This window comes from Malus sylvestris, chromosome 2, assembly GCF_916048215.2.
Source record: "Malus sylvestris chromosome 2, drMalSylv7.2, whole genome shotgun sequence".
Taxonomy (NCBI): domain Eukaryota; kingdom Viridiplantae; phylum Streptophyta; class Magnoliopsida; order Rosales; family Rosaceae; genus Malus; species Malus sylvestris.
The window spans coordinates 24,898,771-24,923,953 of NC_062261.1; the positions used below are offsets into that span (position 1 = coordinate 24,898,771).

The 25,183-nt window shown below is 38.2% G+C and overlaps 1 long non-coding RNA gene across 1 annotated transcript; it reads left to right on the forward strand.

Annotated features, from left to right (window-relative positions):
• Window positions 1–294: 294 nt before the first annotated feature.
• Window positions 295–9,482, forward strand: LOC126610230 (uncharacterized). The gene is made up of 8 exons (XR_007618432.1): window positions 295–699; window positions 783–942; window positions 1,048–1,116; window positions 1,815–1,873; window positions 2,804–7,405; window positions 7,489–7,648; window positions 7,754–7,822; window positions 8,521–9,482. It is a non-coding gene; the product is annotated as an uncharacterized LOC126610230 (long non-coding RNA).
• Window positions 9,483–25,183: the final 15,701 nt, after the last annotated feature.

A 25,183-nucleotide genomic window follows, 5' to 3' on the forward strand; every position in this document is an offset into this window, starting at 1 on the left:
CATGACTAGTACTTTTACTACTTGCAAATATAAGTTCATAACGATTAGGGGTTTTGAGTTATTTTAGGACTCTAGGAAACAGGTGGAAAATGTTGGAATGTGATTAGCATTCCTCCTTGCAGCTACAGATAAGATAAGATAATGTTGGATAAGATAGGATAAGATAAGATAAGCTAAGATAGGATAGGATAAGATAATGTTCCTCTACAACTAGGATTCCTCTTTCTTGTGTAATTCCTTGCCTTCCAAGCCTTAACTTTAATTTCTCCATATTTTAGCACATGTTTAGTGTCACAGCCCGTTCCAAATTATTATATTCGTGGCTGTGAATGGACGAAATTGCCCTTAAGAAATACTAAATTTGTGAAGCTCAGGTTGCTAATTATCTAGGTTCCTAAGTTTGAAAATAAAATGGAATTTAATAAGGATGGAACTTAGATTTTTAGGTTAAAATGTTAAAGTTTGGTGTTTGGAGATTGGAATAAGGACCACGTGGGATCCCCACATCCCTCAAAACCCTCCTCATTTCCCGTTCACTGTCTTTCTCTCTCCTCCTTCACGATTTCTCACTCTCTCTGTCTCTCTCCTTCGAACTCACACGGACCACCACCAAAACCACCCTAAATCTATACCAACGTCAAGTTTGAGACCACCATTGGAATCCTGAGGACTTCACGATCACGTTGGTATCCATTTCAGGTAAGTTTTACTTCGGAAAACCTAGATTCTAAACTCCCCATGAAAGTGTACTGTTCATGAGCTTTGAATTGGTTGATTTTTAGGACAATCCAAGCTCATAGTGAGCTTAGTGAGGTCCCAAGGAAGCTCGGAGTGCTTCGTTGGAAGTTTTTGGACGTAAGAACACGGAGATCGACAAGTTCAAAGTTTGGCCGGAGCTTTCGAGGCTTTTTCCGGCGAATCCCCGGCGAGTTAGGAGTCGAGGTAGGTATCAATCTCTTCGTCTCGTCAAGTAATACAACTTTCCTTTTTGTTTCACTCAATTTAGTTGAGTATTGAAGAAGTTATACTCATTTGAAAAATACCCAGTTTCCGGCGACCTCCGAGGCTTTCGAGGCAGTTTCCGGCCAAACCACGGCGAACTAGGTGTTTTGCAAGGTACCATTCTCTTTTTCTCTTCAAGGGCTACAACTTTCGTTTTTGAATCACTTGATTTCGTTGAGAAATGACAAAGTTATGGCAATTTGAAAAACTGTTCAGAAAACGGCCGCCGGAAAAACCAGTCCGGCGACCCAAGGAAGAAGAAGGTGCTACAGTAAAAATAAAAAAATAAAAAAAAAATTATTTTAAAAATATGTCGACGTCCGTGACGTCGAGTAGATCACTGTGGTATATTCATATACCTAAATTGAACACCGTATGAGAAAGTTATTGAGGATTGTTGGTTAGGTGTTCGAATAACGTTTTATAGTTTTCACATTAGGTGAAAATGTGAATTGATGATCCGACCGTTGGATCATCACCAAACTTTGATACGTTGTAATACGTAATATTTGAGGATTATTGGAACTTACGGATTGGGAATCCGAGTTACGGATCTTCCGGAATTGGAATTGTAAGTCCATAATATAAAATGTTAACCGTCACTTAGTTTTGGAAATTGACGGAAATCCAACCGTTGGATGGTAATGAAATTTTAGGATGTTATCCTAGAGATATATTGTGGACCTCTGGAAGTTATGGATTTAAAATCTGAGTGGCAGATCTTCCGGATCGAACTACGTAGTGACGTATTTTATATAAGTTAAATATTCTATCGATATGAATTCTGAGGTTGGATTTGATTACTATTCTAGGCGGCGATCGTCGTGACGCCTTGATGTGTGGTGCTAGGGAGTTGTTGGATGAACTCCAGGTGAGTGGGCAGTTTTGTTTTCCGTATACATATATACTTGCCGTTTTCCCAGAAATTGAAAATGCATGAAATTATGCTTTAAATGAAAATGTATAAAAGTATATGAGATATATTAGTTGAAATGCCATGCATAGAAGTATGCGAAAAGTATATAGAATTATACGAAAAATATGAATTGAGATGCTATGCATAAAAGTATATGAAAAGTATATAGAAATGTGAATCGAATTGCCATGAATGAAATGATATGAAAAGCATGAATTGAGATATGATGCATATGAATGAATGGTGCGGCGGACGCACAGGTGAATATCAGGTGAGTATTTAATTACTGTTATGATGATGTTGATGTATATTGAGCTCAAATCCTGCACCATAGTTTAGTGCTTATAGTATTCACCGCATCGCACGCTCGCCTTGGATCCAAGTAGATGCTAGTCGTACAGACCACCGGGGGTGGTTCCGACATGCCAGTCGTACAGACCGTTAGAGAGGTTCCGACTGGTAGGTGACCTTAGATTATGTGCACAGATGATTGATGAGAGAAGCACTAGAGCGTAACTTGTGTGCAGAAGGCCGTACAGGTCACAGAGGTGACTCCGGCAGAGTGAGAGTGATAGATTTTGAGCTCTAGGTTCAACCGTACAGGGCTATTAGAGGGCCTCCGGTTGATTACTTCTTGCACCTGATATAATTACTGTTGATGCATTCATACTTAACTGATGAATTCCGATATGGCATGGCATATTTGTACTGAAAAATGTGGAGTAATGAATTGAAGTATTGAGAATATATATGTATAATTATATTTTACATTTCTGGGAAAGTATACATGTTTTACAGAGAGGGGTTACAACGTTTTGAGAAATGTTTGGATTTGGAAAAGATTGGTTTTACTGACCCACTCAATTTTGTTTTTCGCCCCTCCAGGTTCTTGATAGCAGAGTTTTGGTGGCCACGAGGAATCCAACGGTATTCTGACAGAATTCACAAAATTAGGTCTCACCTTTGGGTGTTTCATCTTAGAAATTGTATATTTAAAGCTTCCGTACTGTGTAAATGGTTACGTCACTCTCACGTGACGGCCAGCATGCCCTCCTTCGGGACGGGGTGTGTCAGTTGGTATCAGAGCATGGTTGCAATCTTGGACATCTTGAGAAGTTTATAGTGAATTCTGTCAGAACTACACCGCCTCGTAGCAAACCACGTAGTTAGAGGAATTTAGTCTCCCTGATTTAGCGGTTTGGGGGAAACTATTATTATGGTGATTCAGTATATTATCAAAATGGACATTTTAAGACGGGTTATGAGTTGAATTTGAATCACCTTATGAAATGATGAACCTGAGGGAGCGAAGTAACGGTTTAACCATTTGGTAAAGATGTTTCAGATTATGCAAGTCAAAGGAATCTTCCTTCTGACAGGGGGTCGAGACGATTACCTGGTTTTGGGTATGAATTTGTATCCTGGTGGAAACAGGATTATTAATTGTTGTCACAAGAGGAATCAGCTGATTTAAAATTGTTTAAGGACTTGTTTAAGGAAAAGTTTATCCCTCCGACATTTATCGATGGTAGTAAGCAAGAGTTTGCAAATGTGAATCAAGGAAGGTGATGATCGAGGGATATTATAGAAAGTTTTCAGACTTGCCTCGTTCTATCCAGATATTGTTGTTAATTTGGTGGAGGTGTTATGTTGTTTTAAGCTGGGTGGCAAAAAGGGAAGTGGTATTTTGGGTGACCACTATCCATTATACTTCTTACCAGGAATATACGAGATGTTGTTGAGCCTTGAGGACTCTGAGAACATGATCAACGAGAGTAAAGAGGAATAAGAAAAGAATGGGAATTAAAAGAAGACAATAAAGTTAATGATTCGTCATATCAAGAATATCGAAGGATTCAGAGCTTCGAAAGAAGTGAAGCTAGAGTTAATTCTTCCAGCTGAGGTTTTAATGTCGCTGGTCAAAGTAAAAGTGATGGATATACTGGTAATCCCAGATATTTGAGACAAGGTGTCTCGAGTAAAGGAAATGTACTTTGTGCAGCAGGTACAAAATTAACACTTTGGGAAATGTGAAATTAATGAATGTGTTTATGTGAACAGAAGGGACACAGAGTTGTGAATCGTCCCTAGAATCAGTTGTACTCAACAATTTTCCATGAAATCATAGTGTCGATTCAGCAGAGTTATGGATTTAGTAGTTTGGTCGGATTGACCGTGAGTACAGAGATATTTGATGAGTTATATGTTCAGCCGTACGGACCATGAGAAATGGATTTGACTGACACATGAGAAATTGGTGAGTTATAGGCTCGGCCGTGCCGACCACGCGGAGTGGATCCGGCCGACGTATTATTGAGATAAGAGTTTAATCAACCGTATTGGTCATTCTAGTTGACTTCGGCTGATATATTTCTTATTATGTATGATATTACCTAGAGAGTGGTAAATAAATGTAGTTGAGACGAGTGTATGTATTTTGCATTGAGTGACAAAATAGTAATGTTATATCTTTGTGAGTGGTTGCCTACTTATCGAGACAACGATGATTTATCAGTATTGCGGGCTGCAGACCGTAATATTAATAACTCATTCGTGGATTCGTTAAGCAAGCAAACCGGTAGGTTATTTTATGTTAATGTTGTACTTATTTAGAATGTTCAGTATTATTAAAGTATGTATTGTGTCGGTTAAATTATTTCCATTAGAGTGGTTGGTTATAATTGTGACTAAATGGATTGTTACGGGAAACCAGTCACTTTCCATCGATCTGGATGACCAGAGATTACTTTTGTAAGTATGCAAAGTGAAGTGAGTTCAGCCATTATTTATGCTGTGAAAGCAAAGAGATTGTTTTGAAAGGCTGTCAAAAATACTTAGCTCATGTGGTGCTAAATGATGTTGTTTGGAGTAGTGTGAATAATGTCGAAAGGGTTAGACTTTTCTTGATGTCTTCTCTGAAAGTATACCTGGATTGTCTTCAGGCAGAGGTATGAGGTTCATTATTGATTTGTTGCCAGGTATAAATTTATGTTAAAGATTGGTTCATGATGAGTTAAGGGAATTGGAAATTCAGTTGAGAGAATTGGTTGATAAAAGTTTTATTCAACCTAGTACAACACTTTTGAGGAGCCCCAGTTTGTTGGTGAGGAAGAAAATGGATCTTGAGACTGTTCATTGATTATAGACAATGGAGTCGGGTAACGATTGAGAACCGTTATCCATGGTGATGTACTGATGTTTATTTAACCAGCTCAGAAGTAATTGCGAAGATTCAAAGATTGAATTGAGATCTGGTTACTACCAATTGAATATTATAAGTGACGTTGATCATAAGATGGTTTTCTGGACTTGTTATAGTTTTTATGAAGTTTGGTGATGCTATATGGATACTCATGCTGTTTTATGAGTTATTGGATGAAGTATTCCAATGATGCCTTGATAAATTGATATCATTTCCATTGAAGATATTCTGGCATATTCTGAGCCAGAGCAGAGTATGTAAACGTATTAAGTCAATGAAGCAAAGATTGAGAGAACGTTAGTTGTATGCTAAGTTTAGCAAAAGCTAAAGTTAAATGGATCAAGTGGCATTCTAAAATTTGTTATGTCTACTTAAGGTATTCAAGTGAATCCTTAAAGGATAGCAGAAATTGAGAATTTGGAACAACCACGAGTCGTAATTGAGATTTGGAATTTCTTAGCTTACCAGGCTATTTTGGATGGTTGTGAAAGAATTTTTAGTCATTGCTTTGTCATTAACGAGACTGATGAGAAAAGAGGTTATGTATGAGTGGGAAGGAATTGTAAGCAAAGGATTCAACAACTGAAGTATTTCCTCACTCATGCACGTATTTTAATATTCCCAGAAGATAGCGATAATTATCGGTATATGGTGATGTTACATTAAATGTTCTTGGATATGTACTAATGCAAATGTTAGGGTGATTGCATACGTTTCACGACAAATGGAATCTCATGAGATGAATTACCCTACTAGTGATTTGGAAGTCACGATTACCATCCTTGCTGTGAAGTTATGGAGACATTATATTTTAGTGAGAATGCAAGATTTTACAAATCAAAAGAGTCTTCAATATCCATTACTTGGAAGGATTTTGATATGAGGCAGCGAAAGTGAATTGTATTGCTTAATGAACATGATTGTACGATCAGGGTGATCGTAAAGTTTGTTCTAGCTGAAGCACTTGATAAGAAGACTGCAGTAAGAATTAATATCTGGTACGCTTGCCAAGATTATCTTCTTGTGGATTGGAAATCAACTAAAGGAAAGTTAAGAATGAAAGATCGAGAAGAAGTTATACTTGCTAAGTTTCAAGTTAGGCCTTTTGGTAAGGTCGTACTCGAGACTCAAATGGTATGTGGATACAAGAAAACAAAAAGTATGTGCCTAATGCTGAGGATTTGAAGCAAGCAAATATTGGACGAAGTTCACTGTTCAACTTCTGCAATATTCCGAAAGTAATAAGGTTTATCATACCATTCGACATTTTTATTGGTCAGCAGATTGAGGCAGAAAGAAATAAACCTTTGGATTGAGACAGCTATTTTCTGTTTCGAAACGGAAATGGAAAGAGAATTGGATTACGGAACTGCTAAGTTTCTTAAGTATGTTGGTTGCGCAGTTTCCGAAGTGAAGCCATAAGGTTCATGAAGTGTGTCATGTGTGTGTTTTGTTGACTTGTGAATGGAATAATTCTGGGTAGAGAAAGATTCGATCGAGAAAGAGTTTTAGTAGACCCTGAGACTATGGATGAGTCTCCTCAAAGTATTCAGGTGATTAAGTTAACCTAAAAGTAACCAGGAATGACAAAAGACATCAACAGATGGATATGCCACTAATCGAGTATATAAGGTAAATGGTTTTATATTTTAGAAGTGTTCACCTTAGAAAAGTAGAATTTGGATTGGAAAAAGAAGGTCCTGAGAGTTAAGATAGAGTAAATGGTAAAAGTTTTGTGAAGGAATCATTCAGTGGAAGAAAATTACGTGGGAGAAAAAGAATCGGATGAAAGAAACTTACCGAGGTTGGTATAAGTGTTGATGAATTGGTTGGTTGCTGGAATTTCGGGGACGAAATTCTATAAGGAGGGAAGATTGTCACAGCCCGTTCCAAATTATTATATTCGTGGCTGTGAATGGACGAAATTGCCCTTAAGAAATACTAAATTTGTGAAGCTCAGGTTGCTAATTATCTAGGTTCCTAAGTTTGAAAATAAAATGGAATTTAATAAGGATGGAACTTAGATTTTTAGGTTAAAATGTTAAAGTTTGGTGTTTGGAGATTGGAATAAGGACCACGTGGGATCCCCACATCCCTCAAAACCCTCCTCATTTCCCGTTCACTGTCTTTCTCTCTCCTCCTTCACGATTTCTCACTCTCTCTGTCTCTCTCCTTCGAACTCACACGGACCACCACCAAAACCACCCTAAATCTATACCAACGTCAAGTTTGAGACCACCATTGGAATCCTGAGGACTTCACGATCACGTTGGTATCCATTTCAGGTAAGTTTTACTTCGGAAAACCTAGATTCTAAACTCCCCATGAAAGTGTACTGTTCATGAGCTTTGAATTGGTTGATTTTTAGGACAATCCAAGCTCATAGTGAGCTTAGTGAGGTCCCAAGGAAGCTCGGAGTGCTTCGTTGGAAGTTTTTGGACGTAAGAACACGGAGATCGACAAGTTCAAAGTTTGGCCGGAGCTTTCGAGGCTTTTTCCGGCGAATCCCCGGCGAGTTAGGAGTCGAGGTAGGTATCAATCTCTTCGTCTCGTCAAGTAATACAACTTTCCTTTTTGTTTCACTCAATTTCGTTGAGTATTGAAGAAGTTATACGCATTTGAAAAATACCCAGTTTCCGGCGACCTCCGAGGCTTTCGAGGCAGTTTCCGGCCAAACCACGGCGAACTAGGTGTTTTGCAAGGTACCATTCTCTTTTTCTCTTCAAGGGCTACAACTTTCGTTTTTGAATCACTTGATTTCGTTGAGAAATGACAAAGTTATGGCAATTTGAAAAACTGTTCAGAAAACGGCCGCCGGAAAAACCAGTCCGGCGACCCAAGGAAGAAGAAGGTGCTACAGTAAAAATAAAAAAATAAAAAAAAAATTATTTTAAAAATATGTCGACGTCCGTGACGTCGAGTAGATCACTGTGGTATATTCATATACCTAAATTGAACACCGTATGAGAAAGTTATTGAGGATTGTTGGTTAGGTGTTCGAATAACGTTTTATAGTTTTCACATTAGGTGAAAATGTGAATTGATGATCCGACCGTTGGATCATCACCAAACTTTGATACGTTGTAATACGTAATATTTGAGGATTATTGGAACTTACGGATTGGGAATCCGAGTTACGGATCTTCCGGAATTGGAATTGTAAGTCCATAATATAAAATGTTAACCGTCACTTAGTTTTGGAAATTGACGGAAATCCAACCGTTGGATGGTAATGAAATTTTAGGATGTTATCCTAGAGATATATTGTGGACCTCTGGAAGTTATGGATTTAAAATCTGAGTGGCAGATCTTCCGGATCGAACTACGTAGTGACGTATTTTATATAAGTTAAATATTCTATCGATATGAATTCTGAGGTTGGATTTGATTACTATTCTAGGCGGCGATCGTCGTGACGCCTTGATGTGTGGTGCTAGGGAGTTGTTGGATGAACTCCAGGTGAGTGGGCAGTTTTGTTTTCCGTATACATATATACTTGCCGTTTTCCCAGAAATTGAAAATGCATGAAATTATGCTTTAAATGAAAATGTATAAAAGTATATGAGATATATTAGTTGAAATGCCATGCATAGAAGTATGCGAAAAGTATATAGAATTATACGAAAAATATGAATTGAGATGCTATGCATAAAAGTATATGAAAAGTATATAGAAATGTGAATCGAATTGCCATGAATGAAATGATATGAAAAGCATGAATTGAGATATGATGCATATGAATGAATGGTGCGGCGGACGCACAGGTGAATATCAGGTGAGTATTTAATTACTGTTATGATGATGTTGATGTATATTGAGCTCAAATCCTGCACCATAGTTTAGTGCTTATAGTATTCACCGCATCGCACGCTCGCCTTGGATCCAAGTAGATGCTAGTCGTACAGACCACCGGGGGTGGTTCCGACATGCCAGTCGTACAGACCGTTAGAGGGGTTCCGACTGGTAGGTGACCTTAGATTATGTGCACAGATGATTGATGAGAGAAGCACTAGAGCGTAACTTGTGTGCAGAAGGCCGTACAGGTCACAGAGGTGACTCCGGCAGAGTGAGAGTGATAGATTTTGAGCTCTAGGTTCAACCGTACAGGGCTATTAGAGGGCCTCCGGTTGATTACTTCTTGCACCTGATATAATTACTGTTGATGCATTCATACTTAACTGATGAATTCCGATATGGCATGGCATATTTGTACTGAAAAATGTGGAGTAATGAATTGAAGTATTGAGAATATATATGTATAATTATATTTTACATTTCTGGGAAAGTATACATGTTTTACAGAGAGGGGTTACAACGTTTTGAGAAATGTTTGGATTTGGAAAAGATTGGTTTTACTGACCCACTCAATTTTGTTTTTCGCCCCTCCAGGTTCTTGATAGCAGAGTTTTGGTGGCCACGAGGAATCCAACGGTATTCTGACAGAATTCACAAAATTAGGTCTCACCTTTGGGTGTTTCATCTTAGAAATTGTATATTTAAAGCTTCCGTACTGTGTAAATGGTTACGTCACTCTCACGTGACGGCCAGCATGCCCTCCTTCGGGACGGGGTGTGTCATTTAGCACCTCTTAAACACCAAAAACGTCCAGCCCCTATGCTATACATGAAGGAAATTTTGTGAAAAACATGTTCATTTGAGCAATATCTATGGCATGCAATTAACAATCAAAGGCGGAATCAGGCTTGTATGCACTCAAAACAAAACATTACCCATGAAATTCAAGGCCTAGTAGTTATGTGAACCAAGACTCAACTCAAGAACAAAGTGAGTTGAGAAATTTTATATCTTTGTTGATTCCTCTTTGCATAAGCAAAGGCTAATCACCCAAGGATAGGGCCTTCTTCCTTGCTTCTTAGCTCCATGGATTTCTTGGATGAGGATGGTTGAAAGGATTCTCCAAGTTCCCAAAGTTGAGAACCTCTAAGTCTCCACACCAAGGTAGGACTTGAAGAAGAGATGAGTGACCTAGAGGAAGTAAGATTGCTAGCTAAAATCCTCTAGGGTGGCCGGCCTCTTAGAGAGAAAAAGGGAGCTTGTGTTCTCATCTTTTTTCCAAAAGAAACCCTTAAGGATGAAATGGCTATAAAGTTGCCTTTATACCACCTCACAATGGAGTGGCAAACTTGCAATTAAGCTAAGTTCACTACCCCTCTCTATATGGCCGGCCATTAAGGGTTCATTGGGCTTTCAAGCCCTTTGTGGTTTCAAGTTGTCATACAACTTGAGTTAATGGGCTTGACATTCAAATCCCATTGGGCCTTGCAGCCTAAAACTAACCCGAGGTCTATAACGAACTTATTCGTTTGATTAATTAACATATTAATTAATCCTAGCCATAAATAATTAAATCATTTAATTATCCTTACTCATCTCTGTTGTTTCTTCAATCTCAATCTTACACGGTGTACGATCCATTAGGTTCCTTATAGCGAGGCAGTGGGCGATTATAACTCTTTCAAATCGATTGTGAAATGAAACTTACTTTCAATTCTCCCTTTAGTGATTATACACGTTTAGGGCTTTCACAAACCATGAGTGACACCTAGCAGTATGTCATGGTTACCCAAGATAATCAGAAGAGGTAGAGAACTTATTCAGTTTAGTATTACAATGCAATACGGTCTTTCTCTAATACAATACTCTTGACCACATTGTTTGGGTTTGATAGTTTATTCATGTCTACTATCCAATGTGATTCATTTACTTATATGATTACCTTGAATGTGATTTGGAACAACTTCCTAAATCTCATTCATACTCTAGCCAGAGATTCTTAATCATATCATAGAGTATTCTCCCTCAAACAGTTTTAAGGTTAGAGATCCCTTGTTACGTCTTCACTTGCCTCCATGGCTAAGTGGCTTAACCCCAACTATGTCATGGACACCCTCGGATGGAGTGACTTTGACATAGTCAAAGATCAAAGACCTAACCACAAGACAACTATGATGCCTCATGTCAAATGACTACTTTGCATTATCCCAACCATGAGTTCACATGTGACATAAGTTTGAGAACTCCTTGTTGATCGCGTTCAGTGAACTCATTCTCTATTGAGCACCTACGTACTTGTCTTTGAAGGAAATTTTGTGAAAAACATGTTCATTTAAGCAACATCTATAGCATGCAATTAACAACTAAAAGGCGGAATCATGCTTGTATGCACTTAAAAACAAAACATTAACCATGAAATTCAAAGCCTAGTAGATTGGTGAACCTTGACTCAACTTAAAACAACATTTGTTAGTTGAGAAATTATACCTTTGTAGATTCCTCTTTGCATAAGCAAAGGCTAATCACCCAAAGAGGGGGCCTTCATTCCTTGCATCTTAGATCTATGGATTTGGATGGATGAAATGGTTTTCCAAGTTCCCAAAATTGAGAACCTCTAAGTCTCTTCACCAAGGTTAGATTGGAGAAGAAATGAGTGACCTTGGAGTAGTAGGATTGCTAGCTAAACCCTCCAAGGAGCCCGGCCACTTTAGAGAGAAAGGAGAGCTTATGTTCTCATCCTTTCCCCAAAAGAAAACCCTAAATGAATTTTGGCTATAAAGTCATATTTATACCTTTATTCATTGGAGTGGCAAACTTGTAATTAAAGCAAGTTCACTACCCTTCCTCTAAATGGCTGGCCATAGGGTTTCATTGGGCTTTTTAGGCCTTTGTGAATCATTATTCATTAAGTTGTCATACAACTTAATTCAATGGGCTTGACGTTCGAAGCCCATTGGGCCTTAAGGTCCAAAACTATCCCGAGGTCTTTAACGAACTTATTCGTTTGATTAATTAACATATTAATTAATCCTTGCCATAAATAATTAAACCATTTAATTATTCTTACTCATCTCTATTGTTTCTTCGATCTCCACCTTACACGGTGTACGATCCATTAGGTTCCTTTTAGCGAGGCAGTGGGCGATTAAAACCATTTCAAATCAATTGTGAATTGAAACTTACTTTCGATTCTCCCATTAGTGATTATACACGTTTAGGGCTTCCACAAACCATGAGTGACACCTAGCAGCATATCATGGTTACCCAAGCTAATAAGAAGAGGTGGAGAACCTATTCAGTTTAGGATTACAAATGCAATACGGTCTTTCTCTAATACAATACTCTTGACCACATTGTTTGGTTTGATAGTTTATTCATGTCTACTATCCAATGTGATTCGTGTGCTTATATGATTACCTTGAATGTGATTTGGAACGACTTCCTAAATCTCATTCATACTCTGGCCAGAGATTCTTAATTATATCATAGAGTATTCTCCCCCAAACGGTTTGAAGGTTAGAGATCCCTTGTTGCACATTCACTTACCTCCATGGTTAAGTGGCTTAACCCCGACGATACCGTGGACACCCGCGGATGGGGTGACTTTGACATAATCAAAGATCAAGTACCTAACCACAAGACAATTATGATGCCTCAGGTTAAAGGACTACTTTGCATTATCCCAACCATGAGTTCTCATGTGACATGAATATGAGAACTCTTCGTTGATTGTGTTCAGTGAACTCATTCTCTATTGAGCACCTACGTACTTGTCTTGATGTCACACACACCAATGAATCGAGACTAGTCACTCTTCCTGAGAGAAGACACAGCACGTACTGATCTTAACGGACTGTCAATGCCCAATTGGCAATCCTATGATCAGGAATGTTTAGGATGTGTCTACGAAAGAATGGTCTCATGAATCTAACTTCTTTAGATCGCATTCTCCCAATCACATATTCCTTGCACTTATCGTTTAAGCATATAACATTTATATGAGACGGCTTAAACAATAATCTTTGCCCTTGATATTAAACTAGATTAGTTTAACATGTGAAATGTCCGTAAAGTATCATTATATGATTGGTTTTAGGGCACATTTCCAACAGTCTTGGTGTCAGTCACACCAATGACTCGAGACCAATCACTCTCCGTAAGAGAAGACATAGCACGTACTGATCTCAACAGACTGTCAATGCCCAATTGGCAATCCTATGATCAGGAACGTTTAGGATATGTATACGAAAGAGAATGGTCTCATGAATCTAACTTCTTTAGATCGCATTTGCCCAATTACATATTCCTTGGACTTATCATTTAAGCGTATAACATTTATATAAGACGGCTTCAAACAATAATCTTTGCTTTTTAAATTAAACTATATTAGTTTAACATGTGAAATGTCCATAAAGTATCATCATATGATTGGTTTTAAGGCACATTTCCAACAATCTCCCACTTGCACTAGAGCCAATCAGCTCATCAATGACGATACCTCTTTGTACTCATTTGAAAAATGGCTGAGTAGTAAGCCTAGACAATGGATATCTATATGTTATCCATAGAAACAACCTTGAGAATAACGACGTCACCATTATACATGATTCTTAATCATGTGGTTTAGTCTCTCATTTGAGTTCGGATCATGATGAGACCTTGATTCCCTGGCATGAGCTATCGCCCCATTAGTGTCGTAGTGTCAATACACTAGAGACACTTTTTGGTTGGAACCGAATAGAGAGTTCATGAATGAACTTTCTCATCCAAACAACATTTATGTAAGCTTCTATCTATATGGCAATATATTTTGCATTCACAATGGAACACACTAAAGTCATTACTTTTAATGTTTCAATCCAAATATCTCTTTAGTCATAATAAAGAGATATTTGATTATCTCTTCATTCATAATGAAGAAACATCCAATGATGGATTAGATTCATAATCTAATACATTTACGCTTCCATTACGTTACTCTAATTCTTCCTCATTCTTGAGGAATCCATCCTTTATTATTTGTCAAATACTTAAGGATTCACTTGACAGTTGCCATGGTTCTGATCCTGAGCTTGCATTGATATCGTCTTGTACCAATCTTGGTACAACTCATATCAAAGTTTTTCATACAATATGAAATACATAAATCACCTTTTTGCGTATACATAAAGTATTTACGCATTATGTTTCTTTAGGAGTCAAAAGGGTACGTTCCCTTTGAGAAGAGTAACCTCCTAGTCTCACTAGAGTTGTTCTTCTGATTGAAGTTTATCATCATATGAGAAACTTCCTAGCATCTTTTGTCTATCACTAGGGCTTGATATAATCCAATTATATCCTGAAATCTATCATTATAGATTTCCATCCCATGTTTATAGATTATGTCTCCCATATACATTCTATCGTTATAGAATGTTTAAAGTCATAACATTAACGAAGAAGTATTCTTTTGATTTCCAAAATTAATATATCATATATGTGCATATATATATATATCTATATATATATATATATATTCAAATTTAGGAACATGATTAACTCCCACTAATCTTTTGTAAACCTAGTAAACAAAAGATTCATTTACATCTTTATGAGAAATCAAACGATTTGATCTTTCTCTCATAAGACGCTTATAGCTCCCACTAGCTTGCTAAGATTCATGATGGATGGATCTCTACAACTTACATGTCTTGTGATTCATAGTTTTAGACATATATTATCAAGACTATCTTAATAATGGTTTCGGAAACCCATACTATGTCCAAACATTGAATCACCATTTAGTTGTAGCTAGCAATCTTTGAATTAATTGAAACCAAGACTACGTCAAAGATGGTTTCTTCCAAGTCGACCAATCTTTTTTATTGTAGTCACCTTAAGCTACCAATTAGCTATTAAAGGTTTCACTATTTCAAGTCAAATGGTACTTTACCATTTCCTTGAGTATATGTCGTATGTACACTTAATGTAGTCATAAGGATTTTCATTCTTATTTCTTTCGATTTAAGAGGTGTAACTCTATGACATAGTCATAAAGTTCAAACCATTCAACTGAGACAGTTTATAAATCCTTCTCGACTACCTTGGAGCTTGTGATGTAGGAACTAGGTTGTTGTATTTGTTGATTACCATCTTGTCTCTCAAAGAATCCATTCTTTGAGTTCTCTCTCTCTTTCATTTGCGCTTAGGCAAATTATATTGTAGGATTACAATAAACTACACAACAGAACAACATTTGTTAGTTGGTTTATAGAAGTGATATCCAAAGGTTAATTTAAGGATATCCACAAGACAATTCTCAAACAAATATTGCTAATTAGCATACAACCCCAAATCTTAACACGATTAAGACTTATCTTTCTTTCTAACTACATACTATGGAGTCATGAAAATTTTGGAAGATCTTCTAATTGACAATCATATTGTCTTAGAAGTATATATCCTATATATGGGTAATTGATAACATCCAACAAACTAAATCTTATTCAAGTTTGTTCTTCTCCTAATGGAGAAATCTATTATCTTATGATGCTTCTTTCCTTGATATCTTTCAAGGAAACTGTTCTAAAGTGTTACCTTTCCTTGGATCAAATCTAAGGAGGTAAATACTTTAGACATCTTACTCATCAACTTACATTCTTGAATTCTTTGAAACCTTTTGCAAAGTATTCGGACTTGTGTTTATTCAAAATAAACGATAGTCCAACCGAGAGCGATCTTTGGTGAATGTCATACAACATGAGTAGTATTATGTTGTGGACAAATGCCACTAACATCTAAGCGAATTAACCTCAACAACTTTGTGATTCTTTCTTCCTTTCCAAAAGAATAAAGATTCAAACATTTTGCCTCTATACAATCTTAACAAGAAGGCATTGGATCCGGATCTAACGATCCAAAGCATCCATCTATGACCAACTCGTAATTTATGTTTTAGAGTTATCACAACTCAGTTGGGATTAGTCACTACCTTGCAACCTTTTAGGTTTTAAGCATCGTTATATTCTAAACAGTTAACACTACCATATCATCTCTACTATAGAGATAATTAATTAGATTACAATAATCTAATCATTCATTAATAAAGAACAATGTTTTGTCAAAGAAAACAGTCATCCATTTCTCATACGGAATTAAGTTCCTTTATTCAAATTGGAATGTAAAGACAATCCTTATTTTTCATTTTCTTTGGTAGTTCATATGAGGAAGTAAGTACTACCTGCTTTCGCAGAGATCTACATTTGATTCACGTTCCGAATGTGAAGTACTTTCTCTTCTCTCATTAATCTTCTACTTCTTATTAGCCACACTTTTACAACGATTGTAAAACATAGTTACTAATACGGAATCAAGCATTCAAGTAGAAGAACCAACTGTTGTGAACTATTCAAGAACAATTTACAACACCTTCGAAAGGTGTGTTCTGGATATTTGCAAGACATTTCTTGCAAATACCCCTTCCAATGTCCATCCTTTCATAAAGAAAGTTTGTTCCCTTGGAGTTATTTCGCCTTCTTCATTTGACTTCTCCTTTGACTACAATAGTCATGGTCCCTAAACTCCCACTATCTCTCTTGAAACTTATTTCAATTGTGTTATACACATCAAACAATTTGGAGAGCATGTGCTTATTGTTCACTATATAGTTTACAATAAACTTAGTGAACCATTTGGATAGGGACATGAAAGTGAAGTCCTTCCCTAGTTTCCGTCTCTAGAAGTGGTTTAACACTTCAACACTCAATGATTCAAAATCATCATAAGTCCATGTTGATGGACTATTTTTGTCAACCAACCATTATGTTCTAAACACAATTGCAAACTTTCAAGAGTTGTTCAAGGCAACTCTCATTTCTTCATACAACAATTTGGAAGTGAAGAATCATGGCACATAAAGTGTCCATGCCCTTGTGCTTACTTCTCAAGTTCCTTGTTCATGTAACAAAGAAACGAGCACTAATGTTTGCGTTAACTAAGGGTTGTTCAAAGCAAGTCTTACTTCTTCGTACAACAATTTGTATATGAAGAATTATGACATTAAAAGTGTTGTCCTCCTTATGATAGACTTATCTAACCTGTTCTTCCAATGATACATTATCAATAGGAAGATTTCGAGGATGAGACTTAGGTACATATACAAGCCATTAAAGACAATGTATGGGATTGTAGTACCGAGTCCGGAAACTAAAGTTTTCGGCTTTTTCTTTGTCAAGTTTTGGATAGCGTTTGCAAATATATTGGTAAATAAATACATAACGAATATAAATTGATCTATTTTAAGCCATTTGATCCGGGTCTTTAAATCAAATAGCACCACCCACTAGTTTTGGCAAATTCCATATCCCTCGTTAGAATTCGAGAGTTTTGGAGGAAACTCTTAGTAGGGTATGGGAGATGCATCATTACCAAGCCCACCTCACAATGATATGATGTTGGCTGGCATCAATAATAAAGAGAGAGTATGCTTACACATTTGCATCTCTTGCAAGTACCCATCTTATTTGGACTCTAGGGAATGAAGCCTCACAATGATATGATTGTAGACATCGAAATTTCGGTAAAATAAATGTTGATCAATAATTAAAATTTCAACGTTTATGTGTCACATAAATTTTACACATAGCATGTGACTAAACGAAAAATCAAAATAAATCGGAAAAGTCATCAAACAGGACACGTGTCAACACCTGGCAGAAATGATTTATTTCATCTAATTATTTAAATCCAAAAAATCAAGTTTTGGAATTCTATAAATAGGAGGCCAAGGCATTCATTTTGGGGACCAATTCATAACCAATTCACCTCACACCACAACCTTGAAGCTTTGAAACTCCAAAGCTCTTAAGCAAATCCCGAAGGATCAAGAAAGTTCTCTTCGTTCTTCGTCAAATCCTCATTCAAAATGAAGCCCCAATGGCCCTTGAAGAACTTCCACTAATTCAAGATCAAGCCCCGACGGCCCTTGAAGAAAGTGTCCATCATTCATCATTCGTTCATCCCTAGATCAAGCCCCAACGGCCCTTTGGATCAACAACGTCAACAAATCCGCACAACTGTTTATCCCAAGATCAAGCCCCGACGGCCCTTTGGACCAATAACATCAAATCCACCCATTACAAAGATAGAATCAGAGGCTAAATTTGTAAAAGAGATTGTAACCCCTAAATCATCAATACAAATATTATTTTGTACACGTGTTCTTGTCTCGTTCATCACAGGAATTTCCGTGTTTACAAATTTGGCACGCCCGGTGGGACCATCTCTACCTCTCATCTCTATCTTTGAATCCGCAAAAAGCACAAATGGCATCAAAGAAGGCTCAAGTTGTTCTCGCAGCCAATGCAAGGAACAAGAGCGTCATCACCGCAGGCGGTGTCACTTCGGGCGTCATAACTCGAAGCATGGCAAGAGCTCTTTCTGCCGCCTCTTCTACCCCTACATCAACTCCGCCAAAGGAACAAGAGCACCCGAGGCACGAACCTGTGATCACCCTGGCCTCGCTAAGGGCGCCAAGGAAGGAAAGCCCAAGAAAGTACTCTGGTTCCATTTTTTCCGATGTCGACTCAAGCGGCAGCTCGGCCATGCAAGTCATGACTACTGGAGCTACTTCAATAGATGAGCAGCTGGTGATAGGAGCATATTTATGCACCTTAGTTAGTTAGTTCTTATGCATTTATGTTGTGTTTTCTTAGTTAAGTTAGCCTTTTAAGCTATTTTTATGTGTTTTCAGGTTTTTAGGGCAAAGTAAGCAAAAAGATGCAATTTGGAGCATTTTGGAGCAAAATTGAGCTAGAATGGAGCTCATGCATGTGGAGCACAAAGAATGGAGGAATTTGAAGGATTGAAGAGATAGGAATGTGTTTCAAAGTTGAAGACTTGAAGATGCAAAGTTTCCTAATTGAAGTGCGAAAGTGCTTAATTGAAGATGAAATCATAGTCAAACATGGATTCCTAGTTGAAGAAGGATTCCTAGTTGAAGAATGATTCCTAAGTGAAGTTGGATTCCTAGAAGATTGAAGTTTCCTACTCAAACAAGGTTTCCTACTTGAAGAAGGGAAGTTAAAGCCAAAGAATCAGCTCAAGTGAAGAAACCTTATCCAAAACATTATCCAAACCCTATCCTATCCTATCTTATCCTAATCCTAATCCACCTATATTTCAGCTACTTGGGAGGATTCCTAGCTATATTAGGATGCTTAAAATCAGATTTCTAGAAAACCTAATCCTTTCCTACAAAAATGGCGCCTAGAACCTTTCTAGAAGACCTTTGCCTTGCATTGCAAATCAGCCACTTTCCCTCCACTTTGTGCCGTGAGTTTTTACCCAATTCCCTTGGGATTTTGGTTTCTAGAAGCCCTTATCCCTTCCTAGATAAGTGCCGCACCTTATCCTCCCATTCTCTTTGGATTTCTGATTTGTTTTCCTTCAAGGATTGTGTTTTATTTTCCTATGCAACTTAGGCCTTTAAATCCTTTTCCTTTGCTACCTAGGGGCTGTGATTTTCAGCCTATATATATGTAGTGCCGCACCCTCTCATTCTCACCACCCTCTACTAGATTTTCACTACACCATTCACCCAATCATCCCTCTTGTGCCGTGAGATTGCAAAGGAGAAGGAAGGAGACTCTTGGAGCCGTGCATGCCATTCAAGGAGCTTGGATTGTTGGAGCGTTTCTAGGTGTTTTCTATCTTTATGTCAATGTTTAGATTCATTTATCTTTGTTTATTTGCTAACATGAGGAACTAATTTCTTTATAGTTAGAGGGGAATTCAAAGCCATGTTCATATGTTTTATATGATTTGATTTCCTCCAGTTATGATTTCATAAATCGTGAATGTGGTTTACTTATCTATTTGATTGATAACATGTTTATGTATGTTAATTAAGGATGCATACTTAGTTCGCATGCATGAATTTGATGCTAGAGTATAAGGGAATTTCACCTAATCGTTATTAACTTATATTCGTAAGTAGTAAAAGTCGCTAGTCACGATTGTGTTAAGTAAATCCTTGGCAAGAGTAACATGCGTATTCCATAGTTATGAATGCCTCGTCAATGCTTATGGTTTCCATTGAACTTAATGATCTTTGATATGTGTCTCTATCATGCGTATTCCATAGTTAGGGTCCTTGATAAGAATAATTTGGTTGTAATGCGTATTCCATTCAATTCAATGAATCTAGGGAAATCTGAGAATTAATTGGTGCAATCTAGTTAATTTGGGGCATTGTCATTCATGGTTTGTTGAAAGAGTAACTGGAAATCGAGTCGTATGCATATGTTTCATGTGTGGAGAAGGAACCCTCTAACTAGCCTTTCACCATTCTTTTTCATCCAAAATCGTTTTTGTTAAGTTTGTTTTCAAAGTTTATGTTTTGAAGTCCAATTTCGTCAAAACCAACCCCCTTACTTTTAAGTCTTGTTTTAGAGTCAAAACTTGTTTCTTTTAAGTCTTTTGAGTCTTTGAAGTTCTATTTTCGTCCAAATCACTTGTTAGGTCTAGAATTGAGTCTTTTTGGTTGTTATTTGCTGTTTTGAGTGTTTTGAGTTAGTTTTGAGTCTATAGAGTCTAGTTTAGTGTTTTTGAGTCTTATTTGTGTTGATTAGCATCCCTAGTTAATCCCCGGTCTAGAACGATCCCTACTTGAATCATTACTACAATTGTCATCAATAGGGTTTAATTTGTGTGTCAACTTAATTTTCACACCAAATTTTGGCGCCGTTGCCGGGGATTAGCATAGTTGCTAATCCCTTGGATTGTTTTATTTTAGTTTGTTTAATTAATTCCAGATTATGACTTTGTTTTTGTTTCTTGTTTTAGGTACTAGTTTATGACTCGGAGTACTAATCCGATTCGTGAACACATCTTAGACTTTGACGACGATTTTGAGCGAGAGTTGAGAAGAAAAAGGAAGAATCCAGAACCTAGTGAATCAAGTTCAAACTCAGAAGCCGAAGTTGAGTTTGAGGAAGAGGAACCCACGGCAAGAGTGGGTGAAGTGGAGGAAGCTATGGCACAAGACAATCGTACAATCAAGGAGCTTTCAGCTTCGGGATTGGATAATGCCACACCTCTATGTATTCAATATCCTGCAGCTGCCCAAGGAAAGACTGAGGAATTCGAGTTGAAGTCAAGTTTGCTACACCACATTCCGAAGTACAATGGGTTGTCCATGGAGGATCCTAACAAGCATTTGAAAGAGTTTGAAGTGGTTTGTTCAAGCATGACTCCAATCAACGTCGATGGGAGCATATTAAAGATGAAGGCCTTTCCCTTTTCTCTCTTGGAAAAGGCGAAAGATTGGTTATATGAATTGGCTCCCGGAACAGTCACATCTTGGGAGAGCATGAAACGGGCCTTCTTGGAGAAGTTTTTCCCAACTTCTCGAGTCATCCTCCTACGAAAAAGGATAAGTGGAATTCAACAAGAGGAAGGTGAATCTTTTCCTACTTATTATGAACGTTTTAAATCTCTTGTTGCTTCTTGTCCATAGCATCAAATGAAGGAGGAGCTTCTTCTACAATACTTCTATGAGGGGCTTCTACCAATCGAACGTCAAATGCTAGATGCCTCGGCGGTAGGAGCCTTGGTGGACAAGACCCCCACGGCAGCAAAGACATTGATTGCCAATTGAGCATTAAACGTTCAACAATACGAAGGTGTTGGACAAAGGAGCAACCCACGGCAACACCAAGTGAATGAGGTAAGTGCCATAACCGAACTTCAAAGTCAAATGGCTAACCTTACTACTTTGCTTTCTCAGGTGGTGGAAGGTCCAAAAGTGCAAACAGTGGCAGCTTGTGGCGTATGCTCCATGCAAAGACACCCTACGGACAAGTGCCCACAATTGATAGAGAATGGAGGGTGGGAGACCCTCAATGCCGTGGGATTTGGCAACCAATACCAACAAAGGAATGACCCCTTTTCTAATACCTACAATCCTGGTTGGCATGATCATCCAAATTTCAAATGGCGAGAACCTCAACAACCTCAACAACAAGGAGGATTTAGGCAGCAACCTCCGGGCTTTTATCAAAAGCCATTCGCACCAAATCAAACTCAAATACAATCTGCCCCAACAAATTCAGGTACGTCCTTGGATAATGATACAATTCTTAAATTACTCACCACTTTGTCTCAGGGGCAAAAGAATCAAACCAAAGCAATGCAAAACCAAGACAAAAGGGTGGATCACTTGGAGAAGCAAATTGGGCAGATTACGGAGTTTGTAGGACAGTTTCGAGACCAAGGAAGACTCCCTAGTTCAACCGTTGCAAATCCAAAGGGGGGATTCGAAACCGCCAAAGCAATCACATTGAGGAGTGGCAAACAAGTTGGAACTGAACCCCAAGCATCAAAATCAAGTCATAAAGAGGATGAAAAGTTGCAGTTTGAGGAGGAAACACAAGCCACACCCACGGCAAGGATGGAACAACCTTTGCCGCAGCCATCTTGCATTTCCAACCCATCTAAATCGACCAAGGTAAGTGCAAATCCGAATTCTCCTAGTTCTATTCCACTGAACATGCCTTTTCCTAGCAGGTTGAGGCAATCCAAGAAGGAGGAGAATGAGAAAGACATTTTGGAGACGTTTCGGAAAGTGCAAGTCAATATACCTCTTCTTGACGCAATTAAGCAAGTACCTAGGTACGCCAAGTTTTTGAAGGAACTATGTACAACAAGAAGGAGAATTTCAAACAAAGAGGTTATCCAGGTAAGTGAGAATGTTTCCGCTGTTTTGCAAAGAAAATTACCCCCTAAATACAAAGATCCAGGGAGTTTTACAATTCCATGTGTTATAGGCAATACTAAGTTTGAACATGCTATGTTAGATCTAGGAGCTTCAATTAATGTCATGCCATACTCGATATATGCATCTATGAACTTAGGAGAGCTTAAAAACGATGGTGTTATAATTCAATTAGCCGATCGTTCTAATGCATATCCACAAAGAGTTTTGGAAGATGTGTTGGTGCAGGTGGATAACTTGATATTCCCAGCGGATTTCTACGTTTTAGAGATGGAGGACTCACCAAATGTCACCCCATTACCAATTTTACTTGGGAGGCCCTTCATGAAAATAGCACGCACCAAGATCGATGTGTTCAAGGGGATGTTAACAATGGAATTCGATGGGGAGATTATTAATTTAACATTTATGAAGCTATGAAATTTCCTAAAGATGATCATTCTTGCTTTTCTATTGATATATTGGATGAATTGGCGCAGGATTATCTTGATATGTTAGAAGACGATCCCCTTGAAACAACAATTGCACAAGGAATTGGAATGCCACCCAATCTGGCCGTACCTAAGGAAGAACATGCCGAGCTTGTGGCTGCCTTTGAATCATTGCCACAACATCGTGGTAAGCCTTCTAACCCAATTCCAATTCCCGTTTCCACTAATACGTTGTTACCTTCTGTGATTCAGGCCCCCGTTCTGGAGCTTAAACCATTGCCAGATCATTTAAAGTATGTATTTTTGGGAGATGAAGAGACGTTTCCCGTCATTGTCTCATCATCACTCACGACATTAGAGGAGGAAAAGTTGATTCGGGTGTTGAAAGAGCACAAAACAGCCATTGGATGGACATTGGTCGACATTAAGGGGATTAGCCCTACAACATGCATGCATCGCATATTTCTAGAGGAGGGGGCTAAACCAACTCGAGAGGCTCAACGCCGACTCAACCCTCCGATGATGGAAGTTGTGAAAAAGGAGATTATAAAGCTTCTCGATTGTGGGGTGATTTATCCAATTTCGGATAGCCATTGGGTCTCACCGGTTCAAGTTGTCCCAAAGAAGTCCGGAGTTACTGTGGTGAAGAATGTCGAGGATGAGCTTGTGCCAACCCGTATTCAAACAGGTTGGAGAGTGTGCATTGACTATAGGAAGCTCAACAACACCACAAGGAAGGACCACTTTCCACTACCATTCATCGATCAAATGCTAGAAAGGTTAGCCGGTCATTCTTTTTATTGTTTTCTTGACGGTTATTCGGGATACAATCAAATTGTCATAGCTCCGGACGACCAAGAAAAGACCACCTTCACGTGCCCATTTGGTACTTTTGCTTACCGGCGCATGCCATTCGGGTTATGCAATGCACCGGCCACGTTCCAAAGATGCATGGTAAGTATCTTTTCAGATTTTATTGAGAAGATTATTGAGGTATTCATGGATGATTTTAGTGTCTTTGGCGATTCGTTTGATGGTTGCTTGGAAAATCTCACATTAATCTTAAAACGATGCGTGGAAACGAACCTTGTTTTAAATTGGGAAAAGTGTCACTTTATGGTAAAACAAGGCATCGTTTTAGGGCATATCGTTTCTGAGAGGTTGATAAATCGAAAATAGATCTTGTACGCTACTTACCCTCTCCAACTTCGGTTAAAGAGGTTCGTTCTTTTCTGGGCCATGCAGGATTTTATAGGCGATTCATCAAGGATTTTTCAAAGATTTCCACACCCCTGTGCCGACTTTTCCAAAAGGATGTGTCCTTCAAATTCAACGAGGAGTGTGAAAAGGCGTTCAAACACCTCAAGCAGATGCTAACTTCAGCCCCCATCATTCGGCCACCAGATTAGAGCATCCCCTTTGAGCTTATCTGCGATGCGTCCGATTATGCTCTAGGCGCTGTTTTGGGACAAAGGAAGGACAAACAGCCACACGTCATATATTATGCCTCTCGGACCTTGAATGACGCTCAATTCAATTATTCCACGACGGAAAAAGAACTTCTAGCTGTTGTTTTTGCTTTAGATAAGTTTCGTTCTTATTTACTTGGTACTAAAGTAATAATTTACACTGATCATGTAGCGTTGAAGTACTTGCTCATGAAGAAGGAGGTGAAACCAAGGCCTATTGTGCCGCACCTTATCCTCCCATTCTCTTTGGATTTCTAATTTGTTTTCCTTCAAGGATTGTGTTTTATTTTCCTATGCAACTTAGGCCTTTAAATCCTTTTCCTTTGCTACCTAGGGGCTGTGATTTTCAGCCTATATATATGTAGTGCCGCACCCTCTCATTCTCACCACCCTCTACCAGATTTTCACTACACCATTCACCCAATCATCCCTCTTGTGCCGTGAGATTGCAAAGGAGAAGGAAGGAGACTCTTGGAGCCGTGCATGCCATTCAAGGAGCTTGGATTGTTGGAGCGTTTCTAGGTGTTTTCTATCTTTATGTCAATGTTTAGATTCATTTATCTTTGTTTATTTGCTAACATGAGGAACTAATTTCTTTATAGTTAGAGGGGAATT